Consider the following 26,034-nt stretch of genomic DNA (forward strand, 5'->3'; position numbering starts at 1 on the left):
GTCTAGTCTCTGTTCTAGCTCAGCCTTCACAAGGCACCACTGAATGCACGTAAAGACAGAAATTTAGGCATTTTTAGAACACCAAAATCCACCTGGTTATCGTTTTTTGAGGCAGCATGTGTTTTTAGTACATAATACTGCATGTGTGTGTCACTGCCTGTATCAGTTATTGCCCTGCTGGTGGGTTTAACCCTAATTGTACATCCAGATGTGCTGCTGATAAAGGGAAATTGAGCATTAGATCCTGTCAGGCTGTTCACACTTGGTTTTCAGGCCATGTCCAACACTTCATAAGAGTATTTTTATTCCTTACATGGGTGACTCATGCTACAGTGTCCTCCCTACTGCCGCCAGGGTTTTCCAGGCAATCATCCATACCCGTCTGCAGCTCTGATAGCATATTTTTTTTCTCTTTGGAGGACTTTTAGTTTCCTATGTTTTCTTTCCATTTTTGTCTAGTTTTTGAAACTATTTTCTCCCCCCTATCCCTCCTCCTTTTTATTTATTTTTTTTTTTTTGGATAGAATTCTTGTAGTACACTTATGGAATATTAGAAATAGAAAGTAAGGACCATATGTCTTGACCCTACCTCCTCTCGGAATTTCTATCAGCTGAACACCACTGGAACCAGGACTGGTAGTTATATTCGTTCTTTTCTATATCTTTTCTGTCCTTCTCTCTTTCTTCTTCTAATTGATTCTCCTCAGAATTTTTAAGTAACTTAAAATTAAACGGGCTTAGAATTTGCTGAGTTGAATGGGTCAAGTTAATGCTTTGAGAAATGTTTTATGTAGATTGAATGCTGCTCTTTTCGAGCAACTTTTTGCCAAAGTTTTCTGATTTTCTAAAGTTGCCCCTAAAGTTTTTATTGTTGTTTTGACCTCTTGAGAATAGCTTGTCAGTATTTCTCCCGTGCCTCTAACTCAGAGTACATGAACAATTGTAAAGCCCTTTGAAAAGTCTCACAGTGTAAGTTTTGGGGCCTTACAGGACTCTATGTAACTTCTGTGTGCATGTTGCAAATCAGATTTTCTCCCAGCAATAAACAGCAATTTCCCTTTTTGTTTCTTTGCGAGAGATTAAGAAACGGTGATAAATTAAAGGAGAAAACAATATATGTGTATAGATAGATATTTACCCTGAAACAGCATAAAGAAATCTTTATATTAGGAAGCATTTTACTGAAGGAAAAACTTGCTGGAGAGATAAAGCAGTGGTTGGGGACGTGGAATACTGGAACACTTTCATCAGATGTGTTCAGGGCTGGGCATGTTATTGGGGAAACAAACGGCTTTCAAGTCAGGCTCCTCAGAAATGTGTGAAATCAATTATACTTGAAAAGGTAATAACAGGAGGGAAGAAAAAGTGAGAATGCATTGTTGGTGTCTCTGTTGTGCTGGAGAAGCAAAATTTTTTTTCTTAATGATAGGCCTTGTCACTTCAAACAAAAGGGTGCAGCCGATTTAAGCCCTGAAGGTGTTTTCTTGCTTGTTTAGTCACAGTCATTCCATATTCCCACTTTAAGACCTGGATCATTCCTTTGAAATTTTTTACAAGAGCTGTTTTCAAAGCACTAAAGATCTTATCATCCATCCACTGAAGGTGATGTTCACATTTCTTGAAGATTTGGAACAGGCTCAAAATAAAATAAAATCAGTTTCTTTCTTTAACAGATAGTTTAATTGTTTATTTTATACTAATTAATCCAGTCACAATATAATGCACAAAATCAATTTGTCAGTTTGTATAATAGCCTGTGTAATATTTACTAATTTGGCTTTATACTTTAATTATTTTTTATAGTCTAGGAGTGCCACTTCAAATAAGTAAATAATATTTAAGATGGAATAGCATTTTTGCTTATCATTAAATGCATTTAAAATTTTATTAAAACTATAAAATATTATAATTAAATATTCCACATGAAGTTCAGTTTTACATAATATTACATATGGCAAAATTCATGTGTTTTTTCCAATTCAAATAACCGTGTCTTTTTTAGGAGAGCTTAGCACCTAGATGTTGAAAGAATGAAGGTATGAAATAGCCTGCAACTATTGAGATATTTATAAGTACTCTTTTCTTTTTTCTTTTTTTAATTTGTATTCTTGTTATTTCACTTGGAGTGTCTGTGCCTATTATTCTTATGCATTAAAAATTCCTGAAAATATTAACAGAAGAAAGTTTTTATTCCTAGTCATCCCACAGGTCAAAAGTTTATGAACTGGCCTGGGTGTTTTTTGAAATATCCAAGCTGCAAATATTCTTGGTGATATCCACATTTAAAAGAAATAGCAGTAAAAAGGTTTATGGTTCGCTGTTTTTCTGCAAATTAAAGGAAGCTGCATTGCTTATAGTCTGAACTGATATTATAGGTACTATTTTCAGCATATGCATATTTTCTAATTTCTAGTTTCTTTTTGCCACTCTACAAACCCAGATGGAAGCTAATAATAATAATAAGTGAAAAAGCAAGGAGAGGCAGTTTAGGCTCTTCCTGTGGCCATTAAAAGGTGTGATGCTAAGAGCAAGTGGGTCAGTGTGAATAAAACATGCATGGTTTGTATAACCCACTGCGACAGCAGTTTAGATGGCAGGTGAAACCTCAAAAACTGAGACAAACTGAGCAGGAGGAGAAAATCTGAAATGTCACCAGGGAAATTGCTTGGACCAGGCAGTATTCTACTGGTTTTATCCCTTCACCTTGCACCAGGGATAAAAACTCCAAGGCATCTTAGTCCCTGGGTCCTGCCATGGCAGTGAAACTTCCAAAAGAAAACCAAATTGTATCTCTGGGTCACTGCAGTCTCTTAGGAATCAACATGGCAGCTGGAAAACTGATTACCGATTGTATTCAGCCCACTTCTTCCAGCTGCTGGGAAACTGTACCAATATCAGCTTGAAAGCCACTGAAGTCTGTGTCCTACACTTGTATCCTGGTGAAGATACTAAAGTTTGTCAAACCACCAAAAAAAGTACCTGGTGCATGTGAACACAGTGGTAGCAACTGAACTGGGGACAGGGGAGGTGTGCAAACTCCTAGCATGGTGAATGTTATTGCTTCAGTTTCTGTGCAGCTTCATCACGAGAAACAGCGTGAGAGAATGCCATCAATCAACATCAAGATTTTAATGCTTGATGGATTGAGCAGCAGCAGTTTAAAATGTAAAATTATGGCTCATTTTCAAGCTGCTGCTAATTGTAAATCAAACTCTGAAGTGTTCTGTTGGAACTGTAACTGTGGATGAGCATCGTTATTGTTTTCAATTTGCCACTTTCATTTTGATAGGAAAATACATCATAAAGCTTTGATTTTTAATTTATTTTTATTACCAAATGTTTATTATCATGTTTGTCATTTTCACTCGAGCATCCTGGGAGAGAATTTTATTTTTAATGGTTATTTAGTAAAAGAGATTAAATCAACCTTAAGAGTGTATTTTACTTAATTTCAATCATGGTTTATTGCTCAGAATATATTTAAAAATATATGTGTGATTATATGAATCATTAGAAATTATGTTACCAAGGAAATGACTCAGTGAACCTTTTCTTCAATACATATTTGCTTTAAAATATTACCAAATGGAGGCCAGAGGACCCAAGTATGAGATGACTCAATTAAGTAGGAACTTTTCTGAAGAATAATGCAAATGTTGTGATTTTTTTTTTTAATACCTAGAAATCAAGACCACTCTTTAATGAAACTTGGGCTTTAATGACAACAACAAGCTGTGAACTCTCTGAAGGAAAAATAATTGCACTTTTCAGGCACTGGTAATGTAATGATGTGATGCTGATAATTTTTAGCCTTTCAAACAAACACACTTTTAGCTTAAATAGGTTGAACCTCTGCTATACTAAAAGATATTGGAATACATCTGAATGACACCTTGTTGTCTTTAAGCAATATTTTATTTTAGGTGCATAGGTTGGTATTTAACATCCAATTGAGCACTTGTGGCTCATGGACAAATCTGAGAAGTTTGAAGTTTGGAAAAGAAGGGAATTTTCAGTCCAGGAATTACATTTTTTTGGGTATTGGTTTGGTTTTGTGTTTTTTGTTGCTGTCATTTTTGTTGGGTTTTTTTTTTGTTTGTTTGTTTTGGGGGTTTTTTGGGGGTTTTATTTTTTGTTTGGTTTTTTTTTTTTTTTTGTGGGTTTTTTCCTGAGACTGAGAAGAAGAAAAAGTGCATAGCACAAAATTCAATAGTAGGCAGTGGTTTTGAGCAAATGAAAGAGAATGTAACCACTTTTAAGTACTTTATTACTTCCTTAGGTTCTGCTGAAATATGTAATATATTATGAAGATGTGTTTGAGCTCATGATTATGACCCCAGTTTACTGTTGTCATAAACTTTAGGCTGAAAAGATGTTGATGATTAGTTAATTAGTTGATATTTTCATACAGTCTTATTTTTAAGCATCACACCCTCAACAACCCCTGCAAGTTAATGCACTGTGAAAAGACCCAACTAAATAAATGAACATTTCCTTCAGATAGTTTTCAAGGGATCTACAGTTTGCAACTATTAGCAGAATGCTGAATTCATTTAGTCAGTGTGGAGAGGTATCAACGTGGCAGCCACATCCAGGAATTTTACTGGACATCAGTGTGACTTCAGTGTGTCCAGGCAGATGAAGAGACTTTGTCATGAATAAAACAACCAGTAACAAAATTTTATTTGAAGGACAGGTGTCTGATGATGTGAACATAAACCAAAATGAATTGTGGAAAATATGGTACCAGCATATCCTGAAAACACCAAGGGTCAGTGTTACAACAAGTGGAAAAGCACAAGAATTTTGTGTTTGGCCCAAAATGTGCTGAGGGTTTTCCTTCTAAAGCTGAGCACGGACATTTCAAAATGAAAGTGCTAACTCAGCCTGGATTATACAGGACTTAAATTACTCCTCTGCACAATATTTTATTTATTCATGAACAATTTGTTTAACATGTTATTTTCCTTGTGGTCCTTTTAAAGGAGTAGTCTCTATTTTTTTTTAAGTTGGTTTATTTTAACATCAGCTGGACAGACTGGCTAAGTGTCATCAAGTCTGTTCTGCTCTCAGCAATATCACCCCATCCTTTTTATAAAAAGATCAAAGATCCTCTGAATATTATTCCATCCTGTTGAAGAACTTCACTGCTGCAAGAATTAAAGACATTCCTCTTACACGCAATTATCTTCATATTTTTTTTTTCCATAGGGTGATTTTTTTTCTGGTTTCAGAAGTATTTCTTCCTCCTCATGTTTCAGTCTTCCAAATTATTTATGAAGGACAAATACGTGCCTTCACAGACTGTGTTTGGAAAGGGAAACATAATTTTAAAAAACTCATTTTTGTTTTTTATCAGCATTGCTATTTTAGGCCTGAGTTTTATGAACTTCTGTTGATATATGCTGAATACTTAAATGTAGGTTACAGGTCCATGCAACTCAAGGAACATCTTAAACCAAATCATTCTGTATGCAGTTAGATCTGTGGTGAAACAAATTTTTGGTGACAGAATTTAAAGAATTTCAACAACTCTGATAACCCAATATTGTGTCTGATAACACAATAATTGTTCTGTGCGGTTTGAACTTTGTGTCATATGGATTGACATAGCTGTTCTAACAGATTTCATCTGGTGATTCCTGTTTCCCTGTCCTTAGACTGTAACAGGACTGACTGTAAAGGTGTTTGCAGTTCCTTTCAGGGTCTGGCTTGATCTGTGGTTTGTAATTGTTGCAGTTAATGACAGGATTCTTTATGCTGTGGCTCGTGGAGTTAACCTCTACATTAGGGTAGGTGAGATTCTGTCACGAAGAAATTATTATCTATTTAAGTGCTCTGACTCATATCACTGAGATAATACCTTGGTTGTACTACAATCAGGCAGCTTATCAACAGGTTTGTTATGAAATGAAGCCAAACTCAGCAACAAGTTATCACCACCTCGTGTTGCTTTGCCCTGTGTTTGGAGAACTGAGCAAAGGTGTGATGGTGTTCACAAGGGGTCTCAGGATGAGGGAAGAGAGGAGGATCTGACTCCATGTTTCACAAGGCTTGATTTATTATTTTAAAATATATATTACATTAAAACTATGCTAACAGAATAGAAGAAAGGATTTCCTCAGAAGGCTGGCTAAGAATAGAATAACAAAGAATGATAACAAAGGTTTGTGTCTCGGCTCTCTGTCCGAGCCAGCTGACTGTGATTGGCCATTAATTACAAACATCCAACATGGGCCAGTCACAGATGCACCTGTTGCATTGCACAGCAGCAGATAATCAATGTTTGCATTTTGTTCCTGAGGCCTCCCAGCTTCTCAGGAGGAAAAATCCTAAGGAAAGGATTTTTCATAAAAGATGTCTGTGACACAAAGGCACACCAACATTGCTGTTTGGGAAGGCTTCCTGTACTCAATCCTTTGATCATAGGTATGTTTTGTGCTCAGCTTACCACTCCAATTGCCTGTGTGGAGGTGGGAATTTTTTCCATTTTCCACACGTGGCTGTGTGTTGGTGTGCTCACTCTGAGTGCTCCCTGTGGCTACCTGTGATTGTATGCCAGATATATGTGAGTGGAAATCATTGGAACACTTTCAGGATTGTATTTCTCATTTTAATTAGTCGCTGTCATTTTTCACACTGCTAGTAAATCACTTCAAATATATTGCTTGTGGTTGTGGTTGTGTCTGAGACATAAATCTTTTGTTAAGAGATTAGTGAGTCATCTATCCCATGGCCCTCATTGTCACCCATTAGACAGTTGTAATAAAGCTTTCTCCACTATAGATCCATGAGTCCAATCTCCTTCAGGGATTTCAGGATAGCCAACTGGTGTCTGAAGCAGCAGGATGACGGGATTGTAGATGGATAATGCAAAGCAATCTCCTTTCTGAGACTTTTTCATGGAAACTTCACAGTGCAACTGTCAATTGTGGTGTTTTATCTCAGAGCCAAAAGCAGGACCAGGGGCATGGATGAACACAAGTTTTAGTTTTTGATAGGTAGAAAGTATGTTTGAAATCTGCTTTTAGACAAAAAAAATATGATGTTTTCTTATTGGTGACACAGGACCTCTGTGCTCCATTTTTGTCTTCACAGAGAGCGCATGTAGGATAACATATATTATCCTCTCTGGGATAAAGATTTAACTTGTTCCAAATTGTTGCATCAAGATACTTGACTTTAAATCTCCTGTTTATAAACTCAAAGTCTCTAAGGAAAATTTTATTTGCAGTGGACTGAATGCATATGCCAACTGTATCTCAAAAAAAATTAATTTCAAAACCAATCAATTTTCAATTCCAATTCCTACAAAATTTCACTACAGAGAAAATTGAAATAAAATATTCAGATTTCACAATAACTGTGAAAAATTAAGAATTTAGGAAAGAGACACATTTTTATAAATTATTTTTTAAAAACTTTTAAATTGCTATTATTATGGCATGAAATAATTTAGTGAGTACTATACCATATGACTCCCAACACACATTTGAAAGAGAGAAGAGAGGTGAAAGCTGATGGTATCCAAGCTAAGTAAAGTGTAGGAGAGTTTAACCTAACAGAACAGCTCTTCTTAAAAATCTAGCACCATTTCTGATATGCATAAATATACAGAGAGCAAGTGTGAACATTGAATCTGATGACCTCTTTAGCTGGTTTCAAGGTTTTCATTAAAAGATTGAAAATATATGCAAACCTCTGTATATATTGAGCTAAATTCTGTTAATCACAGATTTAAAATCCTTTTTTTTTTTTCCTGGTTGTCTAGAATAGCAGCTTGAAGTGAAACCTGTGGGCACAGAGAGCAGGATGAACAAAGGGGATGTACCAGAAGAAAGGAAGTCCTTTTCTTACTACTGCAAATATGACTTTTTTCCTATCAAGCATCAAATTAACTTAAAGGTAACACTTATTTTTATAATCTTCAACATCTCTTAAAGTCTGTGGTAGTCATCAAATGATTCTTACTGCTACCTATTTTAAAATATCAAGCAGAAATATGTTATTGGACTTAATGCTTTGCACTAGTATACTTGGCCTTTGGATTGATGCTGTGGTCAAACAGGAGCAGAAAACCACAACAGATTTAAATGAAAGTTACTAAAATTATTAGAGTGCTTTTTCCTTTTATATCTTACCAGTGAAAAAGGCAATGTAATCCAAAATATTCTTGATTCTTCATTGAAGAATTTCAATGCTTTACAGTAACAAGTATACTTGGCCTTTAGATTAATGCTGTGGTGAAACAAGAGCAGAAAAGCACAACATTAAATAAAAGCTGCTAAAAATGTTAGAATGCTTTTTCCTTATACATCTTATTAGTAAAATAAGGTGGAGTAAACCAAAATATTCTTCATTCTTAATTGAAGGTAGTCATGTCCTCAGTTCAGATTGAAGAAATGCAAGAGATTAGGTAGAAAACTTAAGGTGAATGAAACACAAGAAAGTGTTGTTGAGTTCAATGTTTACAAATGCTCTCTGCATATTTATGCAGAGAATAAATGGTGATAGTATATCTATATATTAAAATATATATATAAGAACACTTATTATGTTATTATGTAAGGGTATCTAGGAACTGAGACATCTGAGACTCTTCCATTTTTGTAAAACCACATGACAACACCAGAGCTCCACAAGCCAGAAAATGCATCTCAATTTAAATAGGCAAGTTCTGTGTAAAAAAACTGCCACCAAAGCAAAATGAAAAATCCTCTGAGTCAAGGAACGTTATGAGATCTGCTGTTCCATGACAAAGATGCAGGAAGACATGATGTATTAGGTGGCAGAACTTCAGGCCTGATAAGGAGAAATAATAATTGAATCTCTCTATAGATGCAGCAGCTCATTCCCTCAAAAAATAGAAAAATAAAAATATTTTGAGCTATCCAGGTAAGTTGCTACAATTCTTCACACAGCATTGCTCCAGAAAAGCTAGCTGCACCTTAGACTGATCTGTGCAAGGTCATTTTCACCAATTTCAAATCTTCTGGTGTGTGACTCTTCCCAGTAGAGGGATTAAAAAAATAACCAAAGAGTACACTAAGTATTCTGCTCTATTACAGTCTGTTCTTGAGAGAACTTAGCATAATAAATATGCAAAAAAATAGACAGCAATAAGGAGATCTGATAGAGTAGGAAAAGATGAAATGCTGTCTGCCAGTGCTTGGATTTTGGTCAAAATTCTAGCAGAGATAGAGTCATGAATCCAGTGGAGAAATCTGCAACTCATCTGTTTATCTTATTTTATCAGAAGTGTTATCAGAGTGTGACTCCTAAAGAGGGAGAACATTGTTGATCTGCTCTAAGTAATGACTTTGTTAAGGATCATCTACAAAAATACATGTAGTCCTTCAGCTGTTCTATACAGACTTTACATACAAGAGGAAACACATCAGAAAATAATATTTATTCAGTGTCAGAGTGCTGTTTATGAAGCTCTGTGTTTATGAAGATATCTAATATGCCTAAGTGCCATTGATTTAGGAGTAAAACTCAACTCTCTGGTGTTTTGTGCAGTCTGAAATGTGGCCTTGAAAGCTGAATGGAGTGAAGAGATTGATGGCTATTGACTCTCTGGTGTCCCCTAACATGTGCAATTAAGGAGGTCACAATAAGGGACGACTGCAAGAGGTCATGGCCTTTGCTGAATTCACAGAGGGCTGTGGCCAGGTTGCTCTGTAGGGCCACTTTAAAGTGGAATTCTGTCACAAAAATGAGCTCTAATGCAAAACCATTGATTGATGCTATTAACTGGAAAATTAAGAATATGCCCGATTGCAGAGAAAAGTGAGCACAATGAAAACACAGCCAAGGAATTCTTAGATGTTTTTAGAAAACCATTGCCTAGAATAAAGATAAACCTTAGGGAATAAATATTAATTTCTAGTGGGAAATGCTTTTAAATGCTTGGACATGGAAGATAGTCTAGCTGCATGAGGATTTTGTTTGGATTTGGGAACAAAACAAGATAAACAATTGATCCTTCAAGAGACTTATGACAGGAGGTATTTGCTGGCCATTGCAGCTAAAATTTCACCTACACATATTCCAGGGAGTTAGGGTCTTTAAAAACATTTTTCCTTGAGTTTTCCTTTTCCAGGATCCTGCTGTTCCCTGCCCTGTGCATAGGAACCATGTCTGCTGAATGAAAGTGAGAATAATCGATTCTACTCTGTATAATCTTATTACTAAAATAATTTCTGTGTTCCAATTAATATTGCTTTTAATGATTCTTCAACTAATTTCAGTGCTGTAACTTTCTGAATTTCATCTCATGTGTGTTTTGCTGATAATCTTTAGGGAAATCTTTCTTTGTCTCTCTGCTTTTATTTATACCCAGAGATTTAAAGAGATAATTTTCCTTCCTACTTCAATGGTTACCAATGGTACCTCCTGTGTGTACGTACGCAGTAGTCACTCCTCTGTCTCATGGGCTTTTCCTCTGCTAACCTTTCAATTATTTAGTTTTAACCCCCAGTAAGGTTTTCTGAGTTTTCCTGTTATTGTCCCAAACAGAACATTTTGATTCACTGGAACATTTTAATTCATGTAGCCTCACACGCTTCTCATTATTTCTCATTATTTCGTTTTGCTGAGTTTTGCTTTTTATCTTTCTTGCCACTTTCTAAAAACACTCTTAAATTACCTGCCTGCTGAATCCCAGTTTGGTGCCCTCTGTTCTTTATTTGATGGATACATCTTACTGATTTTCTTGTGTTCTGGCTGCTTCTTTTTGTTTGGTTTTTGTTTTTCCTGTTTCTTCCTGTCCCCTTCCTGAGGACTTTATTCTTTCTTGCCAATTTAAAGTTATTTTGCCCAGAGACATTAGTTTTATCTCTCACCAAATTGGTGACCATGATCCTCAAAAAAAAATTATCAACACTTTGAAACCTTTGCTTTTTTGTTTCTAAGCCATTCACCTCTTAGCCTCTGATTTGCCACCACTATTATGGGAGTTTGGGGGTTTATTTAACCTTGACAGTGAATCATCTATGATGTTAAGCAGATTACACTGAAATTAATTATGTTGTACTTTGGGAATTAAAACCACAAGTTCCTCTGGTGGACTCCTAGGGGTTTAATGGAGCAGCAATATTTTCTGCTGGATTCAGGACTGTACTGTGGCATCACTCTTGTAACACCTTAGGGGGGAATGCCAGTGATCTATCCTTGCTCCATGTCTCCCAACTTCCTACCATTGCTCTTCTGTGCTGGCTTCCAATGTTTGCTATGTTATAATAAACATTTGCTATGTCACGTGTTTTAAATAAAGATCATAAAGTACTGCCTGTGCAAAAGGGGTGAGCTGAGGTTACTCAGCCAACCTTGATTTTTTTCATTCCCCCCTCCCATTGTCTAACTTGTGAAACTTTTCCTTTGCAGTTCTGTAAATGTTATTTTAATGTAATTTGTGCCTAACATATATATTATAGATAAGTCTATCTAATAAGCAGTTGGGAATAATATATGTAGATTTTTCTATTTTAAATTCCTTTCTGTAAGTCAGCAGAGTGGAATTCATTAACTTGATATGGATCTTTTTCAGTCTTTTCAGTAACCATTCACCAAAGAATGGACTTAGGAGTGTATTTATATGGTAAATGTACTGATACTGCTTACTTTAATATAAAGTTCATCTTTTTAATGCTTTTCCATATATACATATTTGATTCTTTTGGAAAGGCACTTGTAATCCAATCTTCTTTCTTCTCATTTTAGCAGAATTATTACTTATAAACTAACATAGATTAGTTGCAAGTATTAAAAGAAGACTATTTATTTGTGTAACACTTGAAAAATACTTGAGCAAACTATTTATTAAAAAGAGTGACATTTACTATAATACTTTAAAGAGTAAAGACTATTGAGTTCTGGTGGGTTTTTTGTTTGGTTGGTTTGGTTTTTTTTATGGGGAAATATTCAAATAGAAATTATGCAATGAATGCATATGAAAAAACCTGTTTGATAGAGAGCTTTAGTAATGCTTAATGGAGTTTTTGCTTTCCTGAGAGTGATAGCACAGCATGTAGTATACAACTAACTAATGGAGATTTGACACTCAAGTAAGTCAATCAAAAATGTAATTTAGCTGGAAACTCTCATCGAAACAGCTATGCCTCTTGTATCTATCCCAATTAAATACAGTGTGATGATGACTGCATATGTATCACTAATAGGGATGTTGGGAGAATTTTTGATAAAGCTTTTGATGGGGATACAAAAATGAAAGTTTTGAATCCTCTGAATTAAAAAATCAAGCCACTGGCCACATAGGACATTTAAAACAATTTTCAAATGGACAGTATCCTTATTCAAAATGCTTTTCATTTTGAATATATTTAATCCAGAGTAAGGCAGAGTGGGGTGTGGGGTTTTTTGATCTATTTTCTTTTAAAATCATTCACAAAATCATCACATTCTGAAATAGATTTGATTTTAATTCTAGAACAAATAAGAACATCAACTTAGCAGCTTTACCACCTTCAACTGTCTCTGCAAAGTCCTCAGGATGGTACTGCTGGTGAGTCTCATAAGGCAGAAAGAATAGAATCTACTGTTAGCAAGACCAGTATAAATACCTCAAAAAAAAAAACCCTGGCAGTTACTTGAAGCACACCAAGCAACCTTGGCATGATTCCAGCCCTTCATCTGGCAGTGAAGTGGCTCAGTAACCTTGTGTGGAGAGGTGTGTCAGAGGCGAATGTCCACCAGGTGATACCAGCCTGAAGAACCTGAGAATGCACAAAACTTTGGGCATATCTTCCAAGCATTAGACGTCTCTCAGAGCAAAGCTATCAGAAGTTAATTTTCCTACACTGCTGATGCCTCAGGTTTTAGCTTTTATATTTTTTAGATTCTGTATTGCTGAGCTCCATATGAGGGGATGGTGAGCTCTCTTCACAGAGTAGGGAGACAAAACAATTCCTTCTCTAGCTGGGGACCAAGGACAACAATTGAAATCCCAGGCCCAAGAGCACAAACAATGTGGACTGAAGAGAGAAAAACAAGAAGGATGGGACTTCATAAGCTAAAGCTATAACTGGACAATAAACTCTAAAATGTTAATGGACCAGAATTTACAAAAGTGAGAGACCCTATGACCAGCTGTCCATTTTGTGCCCATTTTGATTCATCTTGGGTGCAGCCCTGGCTGGGCTCTTGTGCTCCCCAAGGTGGATCCATTGAGTCCTTTTAATAATTCCCTACTTTATTCTTTATCACTGTTTAGCCTCTCTTCTAGGTCAGCCTTCACAAGGCACCACTGCACCAAAAGCCCCCTGCAGAAACTCCATGGACAATGGATAGCCACTAATTGCCTTTAATAATTAACTTATAAAGGTAAAATGTGTGCGCTTGCCAGCAGCGCGGTATCTCAGAAAAGGAAAACTGCATTTCTGAACTTTCAGCCCTGATTCTTAAGGAGTAACTATAAAAAAAAAAAAAAAAGTATGTTCATAGCTAACATTCACAGCTGTACTTGACATTAAAAACCATCAAGATACTGGCTCCTGGTATCTGGCTTTTCTCTCCAGCTGGAACCTCTGCCTGGCATCTCTGTCCCATCAGACCTACTGAGCTTTTTATTGCTTTGCATGTTTCCCTCTGCTCTGCTGCTACTAACCACCATTTTCTTTTGAATTAGATAAATAATTACCACAATAATTCTCAACTTTGAGTTTATAGGTTTTATTTTAGGTCTAAGGAAAGACTTGTATGCCCCAAAAGCTTGTCTGCTGCACCCAGTAAGTGCAACAAAAGAGGAGGGAAGAAGTCCTCACAAAGTTTGACTTTTTCTGAAGCATAAATGGAATATGTGTATTTCCACAAAATTGCCTCTTAAAGTGCACTTCTATAAAATGAGTGCTGCATATCTTTGAAAGTTCATCACCGTTTCACTGTATTCAGTTAAATACTTTGTACAAAACACAAATCACTTTCTGGTTGAAAAGATTTGAAGATGAAAACTCATTTGATCCTTTTAGGACAGCAGCAAGTTTATGATATTGCTATTTTTTGTATATCTTCTTTTTGCTGTTGTTTACAGATGAAATAACCTCCCAAGTTACAGCTGAAATGAGCAAAACCATTCCTGCCAAGTTTTGACAGAGTAAATACACCTGTGATTGAAGAACTATAGGTGTTCACACATCTCTTTTAATTTTCTAATACCTTTTGTCAATTAGAATGATGTGCATTTTTAAATACATGGTTGTGAGCTCTGTTTGGTGTTTGCTTTTTTATTGTGTGTCTATATATATATATATATAAAGTGTATATAATGTATATATTTATATATTATATATAATATAAATATATAAAATAAAAATATATATTATATAATATGTTTTATTATATCTAATTATATATATTATATATAATAATATATATTGTATAAGAAGCATAAAGCATGATGACTCTATATATATATATTTTTATATATATATATTTATATATATAGAGACAGAGAGTCATCATGCTTTATGCTTATTATACAAAACTCCTAATTGGACAAAAAGAGGAACACAGTCACAGGTGAAGCTGTGAAATTATTATTACTCCAGTTCATGATTTAACAGCATAATAGTCTGATTCATTAGTTACAACAGTATGTATTAATAATTCAAATTATATAGAAAAAAAAATCATAATGCAGTTATATTGCTTTTTGGGGAAAATAAAAAGTCCTTTCTAGAAACCCTCTGGATTCAAAGACTGGTGGCTTCAGCCTTCCTGAAAGAAAGAGATGGACTCAGAACGAGCTATCACTTTTCTTAGGGACTTTCTTCCATTTACTGGGAGAAGGCAGATGATAGTCTTGTCTCCACAGACTTTAATTTTGGAATTTTTTTGGAGCACAGCTTCGGTGCTCACTTTTTTCCTTAGTTCCTAACCATTCACTTTTTGTTGGGTTTAACTGAACAATGGAAGGCTGAAATCCCATAGTGACCTCTGAGTTACAGCTATGGTTTCTGCCAGATCCCCTGCTCCTCTGGTAGTGTTCTGCACCCATTTGTACTACATTTCATTCTAGAAACATGAGTAGCTGCTTGTTATCATTGTAAAACCAAAGGAAATCTGGAAAAAAATGTAGTTGGTAGTTAGCTGCCCACCAAATACTATTCTATCACAAACACTATTATTTTTCTTTTTTTTTAAGGCTAAAATCAGCTCAAATGAAGACAAACCATATAAGTCCTGAGACCCTGAGCTGTCAGGTGAGTGGCCTTTAGTAATGGAAAAATTGTTTTGTTTATCATAAAGATGTTGGGAAAGTTCAACCAAGCCAAAGCTAAATAACACTGCAGTGATAAGGTGACCTCCTGTGAACTGCCTGTATAGCAGAGATCAACTTCTGTCCTTGTTCAGGTCTAGTCAATAAAAAAAAAATTAAAAAATATGATTTTATCCTATCTTCCATGTAGTTCACTTATCATATTGTGATGCTGGTCTCTAGTATACTTTTAATGGGTGTGCAGAAAGTAATTTATAAAACCAAGTTCACTTCTAAATTAAATATAGAAGTTTATGAAGAACTACTCCAACAGTGAGAAAACGGCTGCCAGCATGCCTTGGGTAACAAGACATGGGGTTTTTAAACAGTGATTTTACTTGTTGAAAGAAGTTGACAAAAAATTAAAGAAAAAAAAAAAAAAAAGAAAAAAAGACAAAAACAAAACCCAAAAAACCACCAAGACCTTCTTAACCCAGAAAAACAAATCCCAACCCCAACAGAATTTTCAAGAGGTCAATAGTTGGACTTGATGATCTCACAGCTCTTTTCTGACCTAATTGATTTTGTGATATGGTGACATCAGTGGGCTGAAAGAAGAAAACTTTATTTTAATATTTAGTTTTCTGCTACAAGTTGCTGTCTGTAGAACTAACCTGCCATGTATGATATGGTGCTTAAGCAGTCTTTGTTTCAAAAAAGAGACAGATCTTTAGTGTGGAATTTTACAAGAAATTGCATAATTACTAGGTAGGATGTGAAGGGGGGTTAAGTTTTTAAGCAACTATGTAGTGAATGGGAATGAAAAGCAGATAGTGAAAATTTTAGTCTTTCATGGAAGGAAATTCTTATGGTTTTGATAGCCCAAACATAACTGTGCTAGATCTTAAATGGATCTTGAGAATAAGAATAGCAATAGCTGCGTGCCCACAGTTGGAATATTTTCATTATTTTTCACTACCCACAGGTAAAGTGCATTTGAAATAAACCACCTTGAGATTTCAACAGAAAAATACCATTTGTTGTCTCTGGGTCTTCTGCAAATCTGCTGGTATCAAGCTTAGGAGACATGCTGTGCTGACATTCCTTACCCTCTGTCTCATACCATTAGTGACTTAAAAGAATTTCTCTGGCAAAATAAACTGTAATTGCAACTGTGCAGTGCCCACCTGAGAAAATTACTTTTACTATTAAAACTGAATGGCTCAAAAAGGTTCAGCACATTTCTTTTCTACCATGTATCTGAACAAGACCTACAAAGTAAGGGAACAGGCAGGAATAGCATCTCATATTACATTTATATTTAAACCTATCTTTTTGTTTTTCCCTTTAAATCTATTAATCTCCTCTGTTCTTCTGTACTTTCTTTGTATCTCTCTCCTTTCTCTTCTTCAGTGCTGTTGTGTGGCTTCCATCCAGATTATTTTAATACCAGTTTAACATCAATGAGTCAGAATTCATTTTTTTTTCCTTAATAAAGACCTTGTTTTTAAGTGTTCTCAGCATTACAAATTAGTGTCACATTTTCGCAGATGCTGAGATTCTTCAGCTTTCCGTGCCCTGGTTTTGAAAATATTTTAAATGCCTATGTGGTTTGCCTTGGAGTGTAAATCTGTCCCTCAAAGGAGGATCTTAAAATTGAGTATTCCCATTAGTGGCTTTTTCAAGGCCAGCTTTAATGAAGATGTTCCTTTCACAGAGATTTTTTTTATAAAGTGCCACAGAAATATGAAAGCTTTCTTCTAATAGTAAAAAAAAAATAAAGAAAATAAAAAATCTAGAAAGTAGCCATGAACTGAAAGATTTTTATTGCTTCCTCCACCACCACCTCCCTTGCTCTAAGAAATGTAGCTATTCCCTGGGAAACTTTGTAGTTGGAGGCCCATTTACAGTAATAGTTTCAGCCAGTCCTAATGATCATTCAGAAAAAGCAGATGTAATAATGGTTTCCAGGAGGAGATCTGTTTGGGCTCCTAAACTTGCAGATGGATATAGTCCTTTTAGAAAAGCAGGAATCTGGTCTCCTAACATGTTGTCTGAGCATGTGGAAAAACCACAGCAGCACTAATTTGCACTGCCAAAGCAAAAGTCAGGGCAATGAGGGTGAAATAGCAGTATTTTGGGAAAGCCTGATTTCCATACCATTGTAGAAAGAGAAAATGGATACAAAGGATTCGTGTCAGTAGTGGCTGGTTTCCTTTTCCCTTTCTGAGGCAGAGAAAGATCAAAACCCCTGAGGGAAGCCAAAAGCAGATTTCAGCCCTGTTTTGATGTTTCTCATCGTGGTTGGAGGAGAGAGGAGGAGCTGCAGAGATCCAAGACTGTCTTTTTGCTGTGCTTGCTCTTTGGTGTGGCATTTGCCATCCGAGCAGGATAAAATACATGTTTTGGGGATGGTAGGGCTGTCCCGGAGCTGCATGTGCCATGATGGTGCATCTTCACTTGGCCTTGCTGGGGACAGGGCAAGACATAGAATCACAGAACGTTTTGGGTTGGAAAGGACCTTCCAAAGGTCAACTATTCACACCCCTGGCATGGCCAAGGACACTTTTCACTAGACTAGGATGCTCAAATCCCTATCCAATATAGCCTTGAACTATCACTGACTGAGTATCAGGGGCAGACAAAGGTGATACAGAGATTGTATTATTAGAAGGTATGAAAAAGTTTGAAGGTACTTTATTATTAGAAATCTACAGTTCTTATAGAAACAATAACGGACTTACGGCTTGATTGGCTTTTAGGAATTTTTTCTCACTTATTGGTCAAGAAGGGACAACTCCTTCTTGTAAACATCTTTGGCAAACAGAGATTGCTTGCTAGGTGCAGAGATTGAGAAAATAATTGTTTTAATTCTTTCTCTGAGCTTTCTCACAGCTTCTCACAGCTTCCCAGGAAAATCCTGGGAAACCTATGTCTCTTTCTGTTCAGAGGACATGTGATCACCACATTGAACATTTCCAGGGTAGAGCACCCACAGTTTTTCTGAGCAGTGTGTGGAGTTTTCTGAGCAGTTCTAGTAGTGTGGAATTTCTTCCCAATATTTGACATAACTTACCCACTGACATTCCCCCTTGTTCTATCACTACATGCCCCTGTAAAAAGTCCCTCTGTGCTTCTCTTATAGTGTCCCTCTTGTGATTCTCTTGCCTTCAGGTATCGATGGATGATCTAAGGTCTCCCCAGAACCTTCTCTTCTCTAGGCTGAACAGACTCAGCCTGTCTTCACAGCTCAGGTGTCCCATCCCTCTGACCATTTCTGTGTCCCTCCTCTGGAGCTGCTTCCACAGATCCATGTCTTTCCTGTTCTGAGGAGCCTGGAGCTGCAAAGTGCCACCTCTCAGGCTGGCAGGTGACTTCTGTGTCACCCCAGCCCTGGTTCCATCAGCATGTCAGCCTGGCACAAGCCACAGGATCACTGGGGCTGTGCTTTGTTGTGGGTATTTTGCTGTTTGTTGAGGCAGAAATTCTTCCAATGAAACATCTGACTGCTGAGCTGTGCGTCCCAGCTAGCAAAAGAAAGTCAACTTCTTATTACCAGCAATGAACTGTATTAACATCTTGTTGGGGTTGAGAAATATCCAGATAATTGTACATCCCCAGTTTTCCCTTGCTCTAGTAGTTGTTGTGTCATGGCATGAAACGAGACACTTTGTCCCCTGGAGGATCTTGGGCCAGTATTTTTCACATGCATAAAAATGTGCCAGAAAATTACTCTGTCATAGTTTACATAATTCTGAGTGGGTTGGAATCTGTTGCCAAAGCCTACGTGCCTTGTGCAACTTTAAGTTGCCCTAGGATGTTGGAAATGTTTTTATGGGGCCTGGAAACATGACAAATGAACTGAGGGAGGAGCAGAAGCCTTGTGGAAAGGCAGTGGAGTCCAGGCAGGGTGCCCAAATTGTGTCTGAAATGGAACCACGTACTCGGCTTTTGAGAGCTAAACCCCACCCTAGGTGCACACACAAGCAATACACTACAGACACAAGCATTATTGTAAACTTATGTCAGTTCTGATGCAAAACAACAGAAATTAATGTTCCTTATTTTCTGATGCAAGTACCGAGGCACCGAGGGAATTTGCCTCATGTAAAATCGCTACAAGACACAGTCCTCACCACAGTTTATTTCAGCAGCAAGAGTTGCTTCTCATTGCAGACTCTGAAAAGCTATTATTTCCCAAATGTATCCAAAATAAGTCTGAACATGTTTGCCTGTAATGCAACAAGGTGAGCTTAATTACAGGAAGCTTTAGAAGTGCTCAGCTCATGCGCTGCTGACACAGCAGGGGTGGGTGCGTCTGAAGGGAAGGGGAGCGGCGAGGACAATCCCTCTGTGGGAACCACCTTCAGAAAACAAAACCTGAAACTTCAAAGCAGGGGGGGAGAAAAAAAAAACAAACCCAAACCAACAAAACAAAAAACCCAACACAACAACCAACCCCCTGTAACACTTCCAAAATGTTATAATAAATGGAGTGAAAATAACATGCCCATTTACATTTCTTTGTTCTTATTTGCAGGTTGACTTAATGTCAGGAGATTGCCAAAGTTTCAGCATCAGCATCTGCGCTCGCCAGCTTCAACAAGATTTAGAAGAAAGAAAAGAAAGAAAAAAGCAGTTTATATTTTGTAAGTTACCTGTGCTCATGTGCAGCTTACATACAGGGGCATTGATGTATGCAATAGAGAGTTAATTTTAAGCAGAGCTGCTGCTTGAGATGTGTTTCCCAACTTGGAGACCTGGTTTTGGGGCCAAAATTACTGAATGCTTCAGTACTAATCCTTTGTGTCTTGTACAGCACCAAACTCCTAATTAATGTGGTAGCTAAAGAATGAAAATGTGTCCTCCCACCTAGCGTGTACCACTTTAATAGACATTTCCTATAGTATAAAATAATAATATAGTATTATATACATAATGTTATGTACTATATAATACATATACAATAATATCCTATAGTATTAAATAATATTTTTATCAGCAGAGATCAGCAAAATTCCCATGGTACAGAGCCTTTTTAATTTTGATGTATAACCAACTTCTGTAAGAGTGTTTTTACCAGGATTTCGAAATTTCTTTTAAACACAATATTTGAGGTTTAGATTGTTTTATTAGCAGTCAAACATTTTTTATTTGTACTATTTATTATATCAAACAGACAAAGAAGTGTTTTTAACATCCAGCTGTGTTTCAATTCGTTCTTGATTTGATTAAGGGGGTCTGTTGCATTTTGTTAGTATAGAACCATTAACTAATAACTTTTTTAAAAAGTGCTCTTCAGGTAGTCTAATCTACTAAATTCAGATAGTCTTTATAAAAGAGCTGCATATTATTCCTTTTGTATGATATTTCACTATAAATGAAGATGAAATCTATTGGTCTGCAGCTCCTTTTCTTAATATTTCTTCACATTTGAAAAACATCTACTCCTATTTATTTTTATTTTTAAGAATGACATTTATATTAATTTTAACTAGTGAGGACTTAACATCACCCAGTGCAAAGATATAATGAAAAAATATAATCTTGACCACCACGTCATTTTGCTTTGAATTTCAGGGTTATTTTCTTTAAATATTGTTATATGAATCATCTCCATTTACACTGATAATAAAATGCTTTCTGGTGTTCTCAGACTCAAAAATTTATGAAAATAAAAAACATGATGCAGACATAACAACACAAGTTTGTGAAACTGGAACATCCTGTACCATTACTTGAGATAAAGTTCCTAGTTAAAATTTAAAATATTGCTGAAATGATTTCCTGAGGAAGTTATTTTGAGATTTTACGGTTAACTACACTTGAATAAAACCTATTCCTGTGAACAGCAATATTTTAAGTATTTTAAAAGGCTCCAACTTTAAATAAATTGATGACCAGTGAGATCATCCCTAGACATTCAATAGCAACAGTGTTACAGTAGTGTCACTGAGACAGCAATAATGATATCATCACACTAGCAAGCAAAGTGTATTCTGTATGACTCACTGCTGCTTTTTTATAGAAGTCTTAGCTTCAGAAATGAGTATGTGAGATGATTGGTTTGGTGGACGAGCACAGAAAACAGACAGAAATATAAAAAAAATCCATGTAATTTCTAATTTATTTTCTCTAAGTTTCAAGATGCTGCCTGAAATTCAGACTTGCCACAAACCGAACAGGGAACCCAGTAATTTTTCTTGTTCAACTAAGTTTTAAGTCATGTTCATGGGTGGCACAGTTTAACTCAAGAACCTGACATCAAAGGGAATCTGGTAAAGCAGTTGCTTAAAAAGAATTTATATGTTTATAAATGTGTTTATATGTTGTAGTAAATACTTCCCAGCTTTCATATTCTAATTACTACTTCAAACTGCTGCTTGAAAAGCAGTTGGTCATTATTACATTGAGACATGGTTTTGGTTTGTTTTCTTTCTGGTGCAATCTCTTTCAATTCTACAGGGATATATATATATATATATATATACAAACACATTATATATGCATGAAACATTTCCCTTTAATTTATATATATATATATATATATATATATATATATATATATATATATATATATATATATATATATATAATATGTATGAAATATTTATTTTAATTTTTTGGTTACAATCCTCATGCAAATTATTGTGCTTATTGCATGACCCAGTTCACTGAACTGGAAAGAGAGGTGATTTTGTCATTTGGAGCTGCTCTTGGTTTATTACCTCACCATGCAGAGTGTGCACAAGCACTGTGTGTGGCTTTATGGAGTGGGAAAAGAGTGAACAAGACAGACTATTTGGGTGAGAGCAGAATTTGAGGAATGTACACAGACCTGTCCTCCTTTGCCCCGGGTTAATCTTGAATGCTTTCGACAGTAATGCAGAACAGGCCTGGGTGTGCAGCTCTGATTATGTGGCCCAAAACGCTGCTTTTATTTATTTGAATCCCATGTATTGAATTCATCATGCAGCTCTTCTGCTACAGGGAGAGCTGACAGATAGGATTTCCCCCCCGTTTTCTCCCACAGAAACACTGAACAATAATCTTGTACTCGCCTAGGTAATAGTGTGTGATTTTTCCCAGACACTTAAGCTGCTATAAATCAAGTAAGTACATGTGTGTCAGAGGAAGACATAACTCTTGATTTATGAATGTGTTAGAAGAACTGTCAGAAAGGGATATTGATTCTGGTTTTGTACAGGGAACTAGTGAGAACAACCAATCAATGTAACATAGGGAGAACTTAACATTGGTATGAAATATTTAGGGTTGTAGAGAAGTATAAAAATTAAGGAAATTTCCAATGGAAAACATCAGCGTACTTTTTTTTTTGCTAAAGAGAAGATGAAAAACAGAGATTGGTGATTAAAAAAAAGTAAAATGGAAGAGTAGAAGAAACTAATATATTGAGAATCTAATGTATCATGAAGACTGTTACATAAAGGCCCTGTCCATTGATATATTTTGATTAGAATATTTTGACTAAGAGCACAATTCTGAGCATCTGTTTGCCAAAATCTATTCTATAGTATGCAAACCTGGACTTTGTTTTACTCAAGCACTCTTGTGGGCTTAACTGAGAGAAATTAATAAACAATTGCAAAAGTACTTAAATTGGTCATAAAATGTTGTGTAAGTAGAGAAAATACATATTAACATATATGGGTTTAGGAAAAGAAAAACACCAAAGCCAAACACCAAGATCTCAACAATTATTAAAAAAATCATCTGCAATACTTTTTTTTTTCCTTGAGTTTTTTCTTACTGTACTAGTGCCCTTTTCAAGCTCAGTTTGTTTGGAGCAAGTGAGGTGTTTTGTTGAATCTAATTGTCTTTTGTTAAGAACTAATTATGTGTACTTGAAATATCTTTATGGTTGATGGCACTGAGGGCAAAAAAATTACCCTATGATATCAATAGCCAACCAAATTAGGCTCATGGCCTACTTGTATTCCACATACTGGAGCATTGGAAGATCTATCTGCCAAAAAGATGGAGTTCATTGAAGCCCTTCAAAATGAATTAAAATTTGAGTCATGGAGTACTTGAAAACTGTAATTTTTGTGTGTAAATTTTATAATTGATAAAATACTACAATTTAAGTGCATGTGGTGTTTGCTATTACAATTGGCTAACAATTGGCTAACAATGATCTGAAGATTTTGGTGTTGAAGTAGTGGCCTTTCCATATTTCTGAAATTTATGCCCTGAAAGCAGAGTGTACAATGAAGAAATAAAGAGTTTTTTTCCCTAATTTGACTGCAGAATTCAACATTGTAAAAGAAAGTTTCTGCTTAAATAGCAAAATCATAGAATCAGAGAATCGTTTGGGTTGGAAGGAACCTCAGATTCCACCTGGCTGCCATGGGCTGGGACACCATCCAGTAGACCAGGCTGTTCAAGGTCCCATCCAGACCAGCACTGAACACTTCCAGGGGAAGCCTTCACAGGAGAAATGCCCCAGACCTTTCATCATCTTGGTGACCTCCTCTGGATTTGCTCCATCAGGTCAGTGATGCTTGCTGATGTTTCTACCATCACAGAATGGGTAGGTCAGGAGAGACCACAGTGGGTCACTGTTGCAGACATCTTTTATGAAAATCTTTCCTTAGGATTTCTCCTCCTGAGAAGCTGAGAGACCTCAGTAACGAAATGCAAACATTGATTATCTGCTGCTGTGGAATGCAACAGGTGCATCTGGGATTGGCCCATGTTGGATGTTTGTAATTAATGGCCAATCTCAGCCTGGCTGGCTTGGAGAGAGTCCGAGACAGAGCCTTTGTTATCATTCTTTGGGGATTCTATTCTTAGCTTAGCTAGCCTTCTGTGATGAAACCTTTTACTCTATTCTTTTAGTATAGTTTTAATGTAATATATATCATAAAAAAATAAATCAAGCCTTCTGAAACATGGAGTCAGATCCTCATCTCTTCCCTCATCCTAAGACCTCTGTGAACACGGTCACAGGTCACTGGTCCAACCTCCCTGCTCAAACAGGGTCATCCTAAAGTACATTGTACAGGATTGCACCCAAACATTTCTGGAATATCTCCAGTGGGAAACCTCTCCAACTTCTCTGGGCAAGCTGTTCCACTGCAGTCACCCACACAGTAAAGCGGTTCTTCCTCGAGTGGAACTTGCTGTGCATCAGTTTCTGCCCAGTTCCTCCTGTTCCATTGCCTTGCACCACCAAGCAGAGCCTGATCCATCCTCTTGGCCTTTCAGATTCCCATAGACACTGGTGAGTCCCCTCTCAGTCACCATTTATTAAGTCAGTCCCAGCTCCCTCAGCCTTTCCTCATAAGACAGAGATTCCATCCCTCCATCACCTTCCATCTTTGTTGGATCTGCTGCAGGAGCTCCACGTCCCTCTTTGAGTGAGTATCCCAGAGCTGCTCCAGATGCAGCCTCACAAGGGCTGAGCTGCCTCAACCTGCTGTGCTTTTCAAATACTCACAGGGTGATGTTAACCTGGAAGAAACAACATCAAAATTCTGTTTTGCTCTAGTGCTGAACATGATTCTTGTGGCTCAGGTCTGTCACAGGCAGGAGGGAGGAGATGCCCACCATGACGTGTCCTGCTCATGCAAAGCATGGCCTTGTTTTTCATCAGAACAAGTTGTTTTGCTCATGTCCTGTTTAACTGAAGCAAACACTTGATTTTCATAGGATTTATATGTGTGTTTAAGCGCTTTGAGCTGAGTTTTATAAACAGTATCTGTACCCAGTCTCAGATGCTTCTAGTCAGTCTGCTGCCTGCTTGTCTTCAGCATCTGCTGCAAGGGATAATGTATGCTATTAAAATTAAGCTTTAGGGAAAAAAAACAGAGTAAAAAAAGAACAAAACTGAATTTTTTGTCTTTTTATAACACTTCTAAAGTGCAGAAAGGGGAAATTTAAAATATATGTTGAACCAAGAGGGCTGAGTACTGATCTGAAGAGTTTTGTGAGGTACACTAAGGGTCTGATATCTCAAATGTATTATCAGAGTCCATGATCAAGGACGTTCAGTTTTACTGTCAAAGACAGAGACACAAGATGTTTGCATCAATCATTTTAAGAGGGTTGGTGCAGAGAGGAGGGTAGAAAACTTCCAAAAGTTGAACTTCAGAATAAATAGCTACAGTCCAAAGGGAAATGTGAATTTCCCTGTGGCTTTTTTAGATAGGGCTGCTTCTTTCAGTAATGTTCACCTGGATCCATAGCTGATTCAACTGAAAATTACTCAAAAGTTGTTGTTTTAACTAACCTTTGTTAGAAAAGCTTTTTTTTTTTTTTTGCTATTAAAGAAAAAAAAACATTTTGCAATAAAAATGATAATAAAGTGGATTTAGAAATTTAAAATGCAAAATCTCTGGAAATATTCAACCTTAAAGGTAAGACTTTAAAAGATAAGAGGTTTAGGCCAAGTCTGGATTATCTTTCCAATTGGAATATCCTTAGGTCTTTTTAAAAACCATGAAGCTTTCCTTCCTCTTGCCCTACACTGATGTACAAAAAAAGACCATGTTGTGACTTGGAGAAAATAATTTCTGTTAAACAAGATCTTTATTAACTGTAATGTTTCATAGTAAATGCTCTTCCTAAAGTGTTGTTCTAGCAGTGCAGTATTTGTTATGCCCTTCATTAATTTGTTAACATTAATTCTAATGACTGAATTTGTTCTTTAATTTAATAACATTATTAATGGAAGGGGGGAGAGAGATGTATTTTGAAATAATTTGAATAAATCAACGTGAAAGATCATTTGAGATATTAGGTATAGATCTAAGAAAAGAATTCTGTTTAAAAATTTATTTCTCACACCATTT

The sequence above is a fragment of the Ammospiza nelsoni genome, chromosome 4 (assembly GCF_027579445.1).
Source record: "Ammospiza nelsoni isolate bAmmNel1 chromosome 4, bAmmNel1.pri, whole genome shotgun sequence".
NCBI lineage: Eukaryota > Metazoa > Chordata > Aves > Passeriformes > Passerellidae > Ammospiza > Ammospiza nelsoni.